The sequence below is a fragment of the Lathyrus oleraceus genome, chromosome 1 (genome assembly GCF_024323335.1).
Source record: "Lathyrus oleraceus cultivar Zhongwan6 chromosome 1, CAAS_Psat_ZW6_1.0, whole genome shotgun sequence".
NCBI classification, from domain to species: domain Eukaryota; kingdom Viridiplantae; phylum Streptophyta; class Magnoliopsida; order Fabales; family Fabaceae; genus Lathyrus; species Lathyrus oleraceus.
In genome coordinates this window covers 65296991-65312366 of record NC_066579.1, presented here as the reverse complement: position 1 = coordinate 65312366, position 15376 = coordinate 65296991, and positions in this window count along the sequence as shown.

The following is a 15376-nucleotide window of genomic DNA, read 5'->3' as shown; positions in this document are numbered from 1 at the left end:
AGAGGAACTATCCGACACACGATTTAGAGTTGGCAGCTGTGGTGTTTGTTCTGAAGTTATGGAGGCATTACTTGTACGGTTCAAGATTTGAGGTTTTCAGTGACCATAAAAGTTTAAAGTATTTGTTCGATCAGAAAGAGCTGAATATGAGACAGAGGAGATGGTTAGAGTTTCTGAAGGATTATGACTTTGGTTTGAATTACCATCCGGGTAAAGCAAACGTAGTGGCTGATGCATTGAGTCGGAAATCATTGCATATGTCTATGTTAATGGTTAAGGAATTGGATTTAATTGAGCAGTTTAGAGACTTGAGTTTGGTGTGTGAGAGTACTCACAATAGTGTTAAATTGGGAATGTTGAAGTTAACGAGTGGTATTCTGGATAAGATTAGAGAGGGTCAGAAATCCGATGTGCTTTTGGTTGATAAGTTGACTCTAGTGAATCAAGGTCAAGGTGGTGAATTCAGAGTTGATGAGAATGGTGTTTTGAAATTTGGTAATCGGGTGTGTATTCCGGATGTTACCGAACTTAAGAAGAGCATTCTTGAGGAAGGACATCGTAGTGGCCTGAGTATTCATCCTGGAGCTACGAAGATGTATCATGATTTGAAAAAGTTATTTTGGTGGCCGGGAATGAAAAGAGAAATTGCGAGTTTTGTTTATTCTTGTTTGACTTGTCAGAAGTCAAAGATTGAGCATCAGAAGCCGTCTGGGCTAATGCAACCGTTGGTTATTCCAGAGTGGAAGTGGGATAGTATCAGTATGGATTTTGTTTCTGGTTTACCGAGGACAATTAAGAATTTTGAAGCTATTTGGGTGATTGTTGACAGATTGACAAAATCGGCTCATTTCATTCCGATCAGAATGGATTATCCGTTAGAGAGATTAGCTGAGTTGTATATCGAGAAAATTGTAAGTTTGCATGGTATTCCGTCGAGTATTGTTTCGGACAGAGATCCGAGATTTACATCGAAGTTCTGGGAAGGTTTGTAGAAGGCTTTGGGAACTAAGCTGAGATTGAGTTCTGCATATCATCCGCAGACTGATGGTCAGACTGAGAGGACGATTCAGTCATTAGAGGATCTTTTGAGGGCTTGTGTTTTGGAAAAGGGAGGTGCTTGGGATTGTTATTTACCTTTGATTGAGTTTACCTACAACAATAGTTTTCATTCGAGCATTGGTATGGCACCGTTTGAAGCTTTGTATGGTAGGAGATGTCGGACACCTTTATGTTGGTATGAGTCCGGTGAGAGTGTTGTGGTTGGACCGGGGATTGTTCAATAAACTACGGAAAAGATTAAGATGATTCAGGAGAAGATGAGGATTGCTCAGAGTCGTCAGAAGAGTTATCACGACAAGAGAAGGAGGTCACTTGAGTTTCAAGAAGGAGATCATGTGTTTCTTCGTGTTACTCCGATAACTGGGGTTGGTCGAGCTTTGAAGTCGAAGAAGTTGACACCTCGATTTATTGGTCCTTATCAGATTTTGGAGAGGATAGGGGAGGTAGCCTATCGTATCGCTTTACCGCCGTCACTTGCGAATTTGCATGAGGTTTTTCATGTGTCTCAGTTGAGGAGGTACATTCATGATCCGTCGCATGTGGTCCAAGTAGATGATGTCCAGGTGAGAGATAACCTGACTGTTGAAACATCACCTATGAGGATTGAGGATCGAGAGTTGAAGCAGTTGCGGGGTAAAGAGATTGCTTTGGTAAAAGTAGTTTGGGGAGGACCAGCAGGTGGCAATGTGACTTGGGAACTTGAGAGTCAGATGAAGGAGTCTTATCCGGAGTTATTCGCTTGAGGTATGTTTTCGAGGACGAAAACTCTTTTAGTGGGGGAGAGTTGTAACACCCCGATAAAATAAGATAATTATTTAATTTAAGTTAATAATATATTTATTAATTTAATTAAATAATTGGAATATTATTATTGGATTATTATTTTATTGGAATAAAAGTTGGAATTAGAAAAGGTCCCATTTGGTAAAAAGGGTTATTTTCACGTGAAAAGGAAAAGAGACAGAAAAGTGGAAAAAGGGCAAAGAGCCAGAGAACAAGGGTTGAAGAGAGGAAGAGCTCGAAGCTAAAGGATTGTCGGATTAACTCAGGTAAGGGGGGTTTATCGTCGTTTAATGGGTATTATGGGATAACATGTAATGGGTAGTGATAAACCATTGATTTGACTCTGATTAGAAGGATGTATGCTGAAATTTGTGAAATATTGGATGAACGAAATTTGGATTATAATTGAAGGAAATTCGTAGGAAATATAGGTAATAATGTTAGAATTTGTGAAATTGAATAGGGTATGAACTATGTTAGATGATATGAACGAATACTGTGTAGAATTGGACTATAGAAGGTTGGATCTGAGGAATCTCGTAGCAGAGAAAACCCATAGCAGATCTGGAATTCTGGTTTCTGGTCATACGCGTATGAGATGGTCTGGTACGCGTATGGCACTAGGCAATACGCGTATGGATGAGGAAGATGATGTTTTGAACGTGGTTTGGTCTCTGTTGGTACGCGTATGGGGAAGTGGTACGCGTAGCATACGCGTATGAGATAGGTGGTACGCGTATGGGATTGGCTGAGAATTGGGCCATACGCGTATGGGACTAGGCAATACGCGTATGGGCAGGATTGTGATTTTCTATGCTGTTGTTGTGCAGTTTTTGGTTGTTCAGCTGAGTAATGTAATTTAGCTGATGTATGATAGAGTAGGGATCATTTCCCGTTGTTTTGAGTAGTATAGGTATTAGTAGAGTGTGCTAATGCTGTGATTGATTATGTGGTATGACATGATATGATTATGTGGTGAATATGTTGATGATGTATGATGATATGCATAATGTTGTGAATGTATCTATCATGTATGAAATTATGAATGGACTGTTTATGGCTTAGAGTGTGAGCATATGTCCATTGTGGATGATTGTTGTTGTTTGCATGACTAAGTGATTTAGTTTGCATATTGTGGCCTTTATGGTGGTAGCTAATTCCCATGCTGAGGAATTAGTGAGTTAGTATTGTGGATTGTTGTTGATGTTTGCATGCTAGGTGATTAGCGTGCATATCATAGCCCTTGGGGTGGTAGCTAATTCCCATGGTGAGGAATTAGTGAGTGAGTCACTAGGTCTCAAATGAGTGGGACTAGTGAGCTTGGTAGCCGTATCTGGATTTGATCGGTGAGGTTGAACTATATGTTCACGAATAGTCGGTACCACATGCATGGAGTCTCATTGCATAATGTATGTATGTATGGCGTATAATATGAACGGATGTATTCCAATATTATACGTGTTGTTTTGGTGATTGTGTTGAGTATGATTTTGGAGTTGATATTGCCGTTACTGATTGTGTGATCTGATTAGGGTGATTGAATGTGTTAACTTACTTAACATTACATGATAATTTATAATGCTTATTATATCGATTGAGGAACTCACCCTTACAACTATTTTTCAGGTAACGAGCAGTGATTGAGTAGAAGCTAGTCCTTGGAGTCTAGTGTAGTTCCTTAGTGGGTCATGCTCTGGTAGATGTAACATCGGGACGAGATGTTTTACCTTATTTTCATTGTTGGTTGTTGAATGATCTTACCTGTAGTGTGTTACATGGTTTGCATGTTGTTGTTAATTTCTATCCGCTGCGAATTATGCAAATGTTTATTTTGATAAATAAATGAGTATGACCAGATATTTTGGAACACGGTGCGAAGTGTCACGTGTGACACCCTTAGTTGCATATTTACTCTGATTTATGTTTTGATGTTTTAATTAAAATTTGGGGTATTTCAGAAGGGTGTTACAGGTGCTGCCAGCCTGAATAACCTCTTGTGCATCCTTCAGAGAAGACATGGATGCCCCAGTCTTCTGCAATTCATCAATAATATTCAAATCTTGGAACAATGTTCCAACTTCTTCCTCAGCTTCTACATAGGGGAAGAATGACAAATGGCTCACTAGAAGCGCTTTCTCTCCACCAACAACGACAAGCTTGTCGTTCTTAACAAATTTCAGCTTCTGATGCAGCGTCGACGTGACGGCACCAGCTTCATGGATCCATGGCCTTTCCAACAAACAATTGTAGGCCGGGTGAATTTCCATTACTTGAAAAGTAATTTGAAAATCACTTGGACCTATCTTGACTGGAAGGTCCACCTCTCCAATGACAATTTTTTGGGAACCATCAAATGCTTTAACGACAACACCATTGTACCTCACAGACGCTCCTTTATACCACAATCTTGCCAAAGTTGACTTGGGAAACACAACCAATGATGAATCAGTATCAACCAATACATTGGACAAAGCATCTTATTTGCAGTTCATTCAAATGTGAAGCACCAAGTTGTGATTTCTACCTTCCCCCGGAAGTTCATCATCACAAAAGCTCAGATTATTACATGAAGTAATATTGGCAATAATATGGTCAAACTGATCCACAGTAACATCGTGTTCTACATAGGCTTGTTCCAATACCTTCTGCAAAGCCTCTCTATGCGCCTCAGAGTTCATAAATAATTACAACACGAAAATCTTTGATGGTGTTTGGAGCAGCTGCTCCATAATGTTGAACTCACTTTTATTGATCAGACGTAGAACCTCATCATCATCATTAATCTTCAACCCACCGGACTCACCAGACTGACATGTTGAGCATTAACTGGATCGACTGCAAGAACATCCGCTTTCTTACCCACGGTAACATCTTCCACAACTCTCGGAGGTACAGGGCCAAAAAGACGACCATTATGGGTCACCTTCACTACATCTGCAATGCTTACCACTGAATTTGCAGCGGGAAGAGGAACCTCTTGCCCATTCTCAATCATGGTAGCATTGTACTTATATGACACAACTTTATCGAATGAGTAAGGGACTGGGCCCGCTAACAGTATACCAATAATGATACCGATCTATTAACATTCTTGCTGCAGCTATCAAACTGAATAACTACGCGCTCGGGGGTCTTGAATACTGGAACTAGAAGGTTCACATCATTGCCTCAATCTCGAGACTGGTTGACTTGAATAAGACCTTCATCCATCAATCTTTGAATATCCCTCTTGACTATCACACATCTCTGAGGGTTAACGTTGCAGATGACATAACCATCATGGTCATGTTCACACTCACTAACCAAGCAGGAAATGGATTTGCTTTGACATTGGGTGCTCGGTCCTCGAAGGACACCATATCGCTCTTGATCTGCTTCTGAACCTCATACTTCAAAGGATATAAATTTTCAATATCATGGAAAGGAGCTCCCTGATGAAAAGCACAGTGCAAGTTAGGCTTGAACCACCATGGAAAAGGTTCAGGAGTATGTGGAGGATTTCTTGGTTGAATAAGATTCGATTCTTGACAACCAAAGAAGGATCTCAAAGTTGTGATGATGATTATTATTGTTGTAGTTTGTACGTTGTTATGGCTGTTGTTGATGTTGTTATTGAACAGGGACTGATTGATTTGCTGAATTATTGGTAAATACCGAAATAACTAATGATACCTGATGATGATGCTGACGGGATTGGGAATTCTTCCTCAGAATAGGCCTCATCTGCCTCCCCATAGACACTGCATTGGTTTCCCCTTCCTTCCTCTTGGAGAAACTACTACTGTATTTCTTGCTCGCCAATGCTTCATCTTTGGATAATCGGCCCTCTCGGACACCTTCTTCCAACCCCATCCCCATGTTCACCATTTCGGTGAAATCATTAGGAGGACTAGCAATCATACGTTCATAGTAAAATGAACTCAGGGTCTTCAAAAAGATCTTGGTATTTTCTTTCTCCTCTAGAGGTGGGCTGATTTGAGCAGTAAGCTCTCTCTATCTTTGGGCGTACTCCATGAATGTCTCTTTCTGTTTCTGAGACATTAATCTCAACTGATCCCGATCGGGAGCCATACCAACATTATACTTATATTGCTTGACGAAATCATCGCCCAAGTCATTAAAATTATGGACATTAGTATTGTCCAAACCCATATACCATCTGAGTGCAGCGCCGGTTAAACTGTCTTGAAAGTAATGGATGAGTAGATGATCATTATCGGTCTGAGTAGACATCTTACAAGAATACATGACAAGATGACTCAGAGAGAAAGTATTACCTTTATACTTCTCAAAGTCGGGTACTTTGAATTTGACTGGGATCTTCACATTAGGCACTAAACACAACTCAACGACACTTTTACCAAACAGGTCTTTCCTCCTTAAGGTCTTCAATTCCCTTCACAGCTCAAGAAATTGGTCTTTCATTTCGTCCATATTTTCATAAACATCGGGGCCTTTAGAAGGCTCAACATGATAGATGGTTTCCTCTATACGGAGAAAAGTATGCACAACATGAGGAGGTACAGACAGGACCGAGCTAGATGTCGGCATAGAAGCAAATATTGGAGAATACCCTTCTGGCACTAAGTTGGGTGGCATTCCCCATGGGAACCTAGCAGGCATGGCAGGCACATACTGGCTAGCAACCACAGGCACAGACGCTGAAGCAATTTCTGAAATAACAGTCCTCTGAGAATGAGGAGTTGTAGGAGGTGGAGATGGTTGATTTTGAGCAGTAATCACAGACTCCATCAAAGTAGTGAGTCTGGAAATCTCGTCCTTGAGATCTTTGTTCTCTTGTTCAAGATGCTCCATTCTTTTCAGGCGATTAGCGCGAGTGTAGTAGTGATGAGTCAACTTGACTAATACACAGAAGAAGAACTGATAAGACATCTGACGGAAGAAACCTGCTTATGCAATGCAATGTTTTCGGTTTTAATCTCAAGGAACATACAAAGTCTTATTTGCAAATATTTCAAATAATAACAATAATAATTTCGACCATAAAATCTCTTTTTATTCATAAAATTTTGGAAGGACTACACTTAGTACAATTTCAGAAACCAAAAATACAAATACAAGAGAAAAGGAAAATATCACCCTAAGAATCCCTAGTAATTGAGTCAACTGAACTAGCCAAGGGAGTGTAATTCCTTTGGATACGTCTGATCTTAGACTCAAAGGTTGTCTGCATACGAGCTTTCTCGAGGACGAGTCGATCAACAATCTTCTTCCAAGCACTGGAAGGTTGAGGCATGATGGAGGAAAATAAATCATCGGGCTCTCTCTATCTCTTTACTGCACGATCTTCAAGAACCTTAATAAGTGCATCTGTGTCTCTCGACTCAAGCTGCAACTCTACATGCTCTCGGTTCAATGCATGGAACCACTCTTCCCACAGGTCTCTCTCTTACTTCATCTTGGAGAGTGCATATTGCAACTCTTATATATCTTTGTTAGGGAGAGTTGATGGCTCAGCCATAACCATAGACATAGGTCTTTCACAGGCGTACAATATCTTAAGCTCCAAAGCTCTCTTCTTCACCCAAATATTGTAAGCTTCAAAAGTTATACAGTTGCGCGAACCAAGCTCGGATCTTCCTTTCTTATGCACATTGTGCCAAGCATCCACCATTATGTTCTTCAAATGTTGGGGATCTTTACCCTCTTGATAGAATAAACCCTTTAAATGAACTTTGTTAGGTTTATCTCTCAAGGGGAACCCAAGCTGATGACGGAATGCAGAGTTATAGTTGATTTCTCCTTGTGTACCAATAAGAGGCACATTAGAGAATCACCACAATTCTCTATAATCTCCACACCATCAAAAGAAGAATCATACCAAACAATATCATCATTAGTGAGAGACATAAGTCTCTGAGACCACTGTAGACATTGTCGGTTGTCCAAGAAAGTTGGTGTCTGAGGCAAGTGCAAAACAAACCACTTGTACAAAAGAGGAACACAACACACAATAGTTCCACCACCTTTATAATTCCTTAAATGCAAGGAGAAATATGTGTCACCCAAAAGAGTTGAAAGAATATTCCTAATTAAGAATATTCTAATGGCGTTAATATCAACAAAATCGTGAACAAAGCTAAGCCATAGATGAGCAAGACAAAGATGGCTTCAAAAGCGTCTGCGCTACCGGCTTGAGCAAAAGCAGTAGCTCTACCAACGAGAAACTCAGAAGTCAACCCTTGAATTCCTTCTTTATTCATCAAATTAACATCAATCTCAAATTTCTTTAAATGAAGAGCTTCAACTATGACTTGAGATCTCAAAATCTTCTCTAATCCATATACGGGCACCTTGTTAGACACGGGTATATCTAAGAGATGGGAACACTCTTCCAACATGGCATGAGCTAATAATCTGGAAAAGTGAAGAACCAATAAAGAGGAATACACTCAAGAGTCATTCCACAACCTCGATAGACAACACGACAAGAAACTTCCTATGATGTTGCTTGAAATCCAAGGGATCTAATACAAAGGCTGATAGCTTCCTTAATTCCTTCAAATCAGGACATCTGAAACTTTACTTTTTAGTATTCCTTCGTCCATAATCCATGGTTTGAAAATTATTTGCAAATACGACCTTAGATCCTTGAAATTTTATTGTTGTGATGAATGTTATGATGCGCATGAATGCATGAATGCAACAATCACACACAAGGGATCACATACAAGGAAAATAAACAAAGGTCATGAGATGGATCAAGTCATCATCAAGATCAATCATCCATTTTGATGGATTGTGGTTTTCACCTTATCAACACCCAAGATCCATTGATTTTGATGAGACCGATTAGATCAACCGAGAATCAAAGGGTTTATTGTGAGTCACGAGCATGGAGTTGGATTAAGAACCATCCCAAAGGAGTGTACTGTTGATTCTAAATGTTGGCAGCAATTTTGGTAAAACAAAGAGTGTTCACAAGATGTTATGTGTGATGTCTTAACATGAGATATCCTATGTACCTGCTGGAATTCAAGAACATGATCATGCAGGATTGTATCAGAATGTCATAATGACATGGCATCTGATGATGTGTACCTGCTGGAGTTTGAGTGAAAGACATGATCATGCAGGATTGTTTCAGAATGTCATATATAATGACATAGCATCTGATATGGTTGTACCTGCTGGAATTTATAAAAGGAATTATGAAGTTATGCAGGAATTGTTCCAGGATGTCAGACCCGATGTCATGACATCCTGTACACAGAACATTCAGTAGGAATGTCTGGTGTTTTGTGATTGCACAACTAATGGCAATCTGTGTATGATTGAAGATATGATTGGCAGGAGCATTCAATCACGGATTACAACATGATTTACTTATTTCCCAAAGAGATCTAACCAGCTGTCATGAAAAGATTTAATTGGAAAATAGATTTAGGGTTTTCAAGATGTCCAAGCCCAACAGAAAGCTTCTATAAAAAGGGACTTAGAAAACCTGTTTGTACACACAACCAATATTGAGCGAAATATAGAGAGAGAGCTAGGGTTTGTGTCTGTTTAGTCGTGAGACTTGTAAGCCATTCAAGTCATCCATTGATGATTGAATTGGTCTGATTTGTGGTTGTAATTTGTCACTCAAAGCTGTTAAGCAAGAGTGTGTGTCTACTTGATCAAAGCTGTGAAGCAAGATCAAGTGTGTGTCTTCTTGATCAAAGCTGTTAAGCAAGATCAAGAGTGTGTCTTCTTGATTGAAACTGTGAAGTAAAATCAAGAGTGTGTTATTGAAAAGTGTTTTCTTTTCTCAAGGAATTGTTGTTTAAAATCACAGGTGTGATTGTAGGGAAGTGAGTGGGTTCTCATATCTAAGAGTGCTTAGGTAGAAATTGCACGGGTAGAGATTAGGTGAGAAAGACTGTAACTTGTTGAAGTGTACGGAGAGTCTTTGAACTAATTCTATTTTAGTGAATTTCCTTCCTGGCTTGGTAGCCCCCAGATGTAGGTGAGTTAGACCGAACTGGATTAACAATTGCTTGTGTAGTTTGCATTACTATTCCCTATCTTTATTCTGTTTGCATTACTTAGATATTAGTGTTGTGACATTACCTTCGACATCTCATATCTGATACCAGAATTTTAATTGGTATCAGAGCAGGCATCCTGCTCTGGTTCTGGGTGAGATCTAGGGACAACATTTTCTGGTACAATGGAAAGAGATAGAGGATCTGTTCACAGGCCACCAATTTTGGATGGATCTAACTATGACTATTGGAAACCTCGAATGGTAACCTTCTTAAAATCTTTGGATAATAAGGCTTGGAAGGTTGTGTTAACAGGATGGGTTCATCCAGTAATTACTAAGGAAGGAGCAGCCACAATTGACAAGAAGCCTGAAGAACAATGGTCCAAGGAGGAGGAGGATATAACCCTTGGAAATTCTAAAGCATTGAATTCCATATTCAATGGAGTAGACAAGAACATCTTCAGGTTGATAAACAATTGTGAAGTGGCTAAAGATGCTTGGGTTATTCTCAAAACCACTCATGAAGGCACATTTAGGGTTAAAATGTCTAGACTACAGTAGCTCACCTCCAAGTTTGAAAATCTAAGGATGAAAGAAGATGAAAATATACATGAATTTCATATGAGCATTCTTGAAATTTCTAATGCCTTAGGAGCCCTGGGAGAGAAGGTGTCAGATGAGAAGCTGGTAAGGAAAATACTCAGGTCACTCCCTAAGAGATTTGCTATGAAAGTAACAGCCATAGAAGAATCCCAATACATCTCCAACATGAGAGTTGATGAGCTAATTGGTTCCCTCCAAACATTTGAGATGGGATTAAATGATGGTTTTGAAAAGAAAACCAAAAGTATGGCCTTCATGTCAAACACAGAAGATGAAAACAGTCAGGATGTTGATGAAGACTTGTCAAAAGAAGTAGCAATGCTGGGAAGACAGTTCAATAGACTGTTGAAAAAGATGGATGTAAGATCCAAGGCTAATGTCAAGAACATCTCACCTGACATCAGTAGATCCAACAATGCTGAAAGAAGAGCAAGGTCAGATGATACGCCCAAAGAAGGAAAAGAAGTACAGTGCTATGAATGTGATGGGTATGGACACATTAGAACTGAATGTGGAACCTACCTCAAGAAGCAAAAAATGAGTCTTGCTGCCACTTGGTATTATGAGAGTGAAACAGATGAAGCTGCAAATCTGGTAACTGCCTTGACAAGAAGATGGGGTTCTGATGAAGACTCAAGTGATGATGAAGTAACCTTTGAAGAGTTGGCCTCTACCTACAGAAAGTTGTGTAACAAAAGTGTAGAGCTATGTGAACAGGTTGAAAGCCAGAAGAAGGAAACAATTCAACTTGAGAATGAGAAGGTAAAACACTTGGAAACCATCTCCAAATTAAGGACAGAAGCAGTGGATCTGAATGCCAAGCTAGAAGGTGAAAGTCAGAAGATAGTACAACTGGAGAATGAAAAGGAAAACCATTTGGAAACCATCTCCAAGCTAAAAACTGAAGCTATGTTCTTAAATTCAAAACTAGAAGAGATGACCAAGTATGTAAGGATGTTAAACAATGGATCTGACTCCTTAGATAAAATTCTCCAAACTGGACTAATAACAAGAGACAAATCTGGCATTGGATATAAAAATCTAAGCCTGAGAGCAGTTACACTGGTTGCAAATCTCAAGTCAAACCTAAGAGGACCCATAGTAAAAGCAAACTTGTGATGTCACATTATATGTCACAACATCAGAGGAGAAGACAGCAAAAAGGGAAACATCAACGATGGAGATGCCAGTACTGTGGGAAATTTGGTCACCTTAAGCCCTTCTGCTATAAGTTGTGTGGTTATCCTAGCCCTGCTCATCATCAGACTCACTATCAACCCAGACTCAAGTAGCACAGACCTATCAACAAGAAGCTATGGGTTCCTAAGACCAATGTTACAAGTCTAATAGCTCACATTCCCCTCATAATCTTAGCCAAAGAAGAGTGGTATTTTGATAGTGGATGTTCCAGACACATGACTGGAAACATAGACTTGATAACTGATCTTCATCCTCATGCCATAAGCCATGTAACCTTTGGTGATGGAGCAAAGGGTAAAATAAAAGGGATAGGCAAGCTTGATTGTCCTGGAGTTCCTAAACTTGGCAATATCCTACTAGTTAAGGGCTTGACTGCAAATCTAATAAGCATCAGTCAACTATGTGACCAAGGTCTGAATGCTAACTTCACCAAAACTGAATGTCTAATTTCTAACAAAGACAGTGAAGTAATTATGAAAGGAATCAGAACCAAAGACAATTGTTACATGTGGAGCTCTCAAATTGATTATTCCTCAAAGTGTACCTATGTCAAAAAGGAAGGGATGAAGATGAGTAGAGCTGCTAGAGGAACTCTCAAGAGTGATGAAAGACAAGTCTGTGGGAAATGTCAGACAAGGATGTCACACCAGAAGCTCAGACTTAAACTCACTCTCAAAGGAGAAAAGGCCATGAAGGCCCAAATAGCTGAGAAGTTAGATCAAATAGGTGGACACGTGACTAGTCATATGGAGTCTGAAGTGGGAGAGAGCTCTGGGCTACAAGTCAAGCAGATAGCTCTATCCCAAAGAAAAGGTGCCAAGTGCAAAGTTGAGAAAATTAAGATGGAGAGTGAAAGGACACCTGCTCCTGCACATTTGAGAGATGAAAATGGAGTTTATACTGAAGATATAGCAGATAATAGCAGCTGTTCTCAACAAGGATGGTTGAAACTACTGATGATTGCATACAATGTCACACACGATGTCATGACATTGTATTATGACAACCAGAATGCTACAAATATGTCCAAAAATTCTATTCAACATAGTTGGACCAAGCACACTATTTGCTGTCATCACTCCATTAGAAAATCTGTGGAAAACAAATTCATAGCTCTAAAGCATGAAATGCAATCAGGTGACAAGTTTGCAAGGGATTTGAATGATAATCAACTTAAATATGTAAGAGGGAAATTACGAATTTGGCTTCTTAAGAAATTATGGCAATTAATATGGAGTAGAAAAGATAACAAAAATATTGTCTGTCCAATTAAAAGAAAGAGCCACATTAATGATGAATCATTTCCTAGCATTTGAAATAGTATCTATGTTATTTGTACACGCTACCTGAACACAACTCTTTTCATCTTCATCAAACTCCTCAGAGAATCACTGTTAGGGCAAAGAAATCTCTCTCAAAAGTCCAACAACATGTCTCAACATCCTTCATCATCTCAGCATGCAAGGACTCCCTCCATGGAGTTTCTAGATGATGACGTGTTAGATGTTATTCCTCTCAGCGTGATACCAGGTGACGCCCCAGGTTCCTCTTACATTGCTGGAAATACGCAAGGTAACATTCCAAAAAATACCCTCAGAAAGATGACATACATTTTACTGGTCGTACTATTAGAAACCTAGTTACTAGGATTCTAAATGAAGAGCAAGCAGACAAGGGTGCTTCTACCCCTGTGTCCAGAAGGGACCCCTCCCCTGAGGTGGAAACCCAAGTTGAAAAAGACGATGACTCGTCCAAGTCAGAAAAGGAAATAGCTGCTGAGGGATTGTGTTCTCTTAGTAAAAACGCACCTAGCAAAAAACCATCAAGTATGTCTCATGAAACTGCTGAAGATATTATTGATTTGGAGGAAGAAAGTTCTGAAGAAGAGGATGACACCTTGGTCCATCTTGTAAAACCAAGTGTAGCTAAGAAACTGAGAACCAGAAAACGGAAGACTATGGCTGAAATGAGGACAGCAAGAAGAGAGAAAAAGGTTGCTGGTGTAGGACCATCCAAGTCTTGGAGTAAAGTTGAGGTGAGAAAAAGGAAAGAAAGAGAGAGTTCTGACTCTGAAGAGGATGTCAAAGACGACGTCCCAGACATTTCCTCTGCAAAAAGGCAGGCTGTTAAGAAGTCTCCAGGCAAAGCTGCATCTGTTCACTTAGATAATATCTCTTTCCACTTAGAAGATGGTGCTGCAAAATGGAAATTTGTCATCCAGAGGAGAATAGCTGTTGAAAGAGAACTAGGAAAAGAGGTTGTTGAGGTCAAGGAAGTTATGGAATTGATTAAGGTTGCTGGACTTATGAAGACAGTTGTTGGTTTACCCCAATGTTATGAGGGGTTGGTAAAAGAATTTGTTGTGAATATCCCTGAGGATATTTCTGAAAGGAGCAACAGGGAATTTTGCAAGGTGTTTGTAAGGGGTAAGTGTGTAAGATTCTCTCCAACCATTATCAACAAGTTCCTAGGGAGAGGAACTGATGGAGGAGTAGATTCAGAGACTACAGACAATGAGGTCTGTAGAACTATAACAGCTGGCCAAGTTAAGGAATGGCCTAGTAGGAATCACCTATCAGCTAGCAAGCTAACTGTCAAATATGCCATCTTGCACAAGATTGGTTCAGAAAATTGGGTGCCTACTAATCATGTCTCTACCATCTCCATTAGTCTTGGAAGAATCATTCATGCAATTGGAACAAGGATTAACTATGATTTTGGAAAATTTATGTTTGACCAAATTATCAGACATGCTTCCACAAATGTTGTAAAGCTACCCATTGCCTTCCCATCCATTATTTGTGGTATCATCTTGAGTCAACAACCAGGCATACTCAATACAAATGACATTCCAAGCAGAAGAAAGCCCTCACTATCCATTCATTATAAGATGTTTGAGGGAAGTCATGTCAATGATGTTGTCATGACATCTTTCAGAAAGGAGCCTGCACCTCAAGGGAGTGTAATTGATCAATTAAAAGATACCTGCAATGAACTGGAGAATGGTATAAGGGTGGCCAAGGCAAGAAAAGAAGCTTTGGAAGTTCTCATTAGGAGTCTAAAAAAGGAAGAAGTGGAAAAGGCAGGTGAAGATTCAGATGCAATAGCTCAATCCAATGGCAGCTCTGACAGCTCTGAAGGCTCTGAAGGTGAAGGTGATACTTCTTCCTCTGATTGATTGTGGCAGTCCTCATTGATGCTTGTTTGTAATATTTTGGGCTCTTAATGAGTTCCTTGGATTTGTTCATTATCTCAGCTATCATAGCTGTGTATGATGATGGTTTGTATCTCCTGAACAATTATGTTTTAACATTTTTAATGTTATAACATCTGTGTTGACATTCTCTGCTAGGCTAATTGACATTTATTTTGTCTGATTGGTCACCTTTGGTCAATTTTGACTAAAAAGGGGGAGAAGTGTGTAAGTGGAGTGTCTATGTGGAGCTGGAGCTGTGAGGACATGTATGTGGCTGGACAAAAGGACAGTTATTATGGAAGAAAGTGCACAGGTGTTAAAACAGAATGATGTTCTATTTACAGATGTCAAAGGGGATATCTGATGTGGTGCGCAAGTGTTGATGTTTAAGCAGATGTCAGGATGACATTCTGGCTGGTACAGGTGTTGTGATTGCAGTAGCTGTTATGTACATGGAGGTTGGTTTGCTGAATGCACAGATTTAGGGGGAGAAGGAGTACCCTTGTGCATTTGTGTGTCTTACTAGTTGCATCCATAACTAGTAA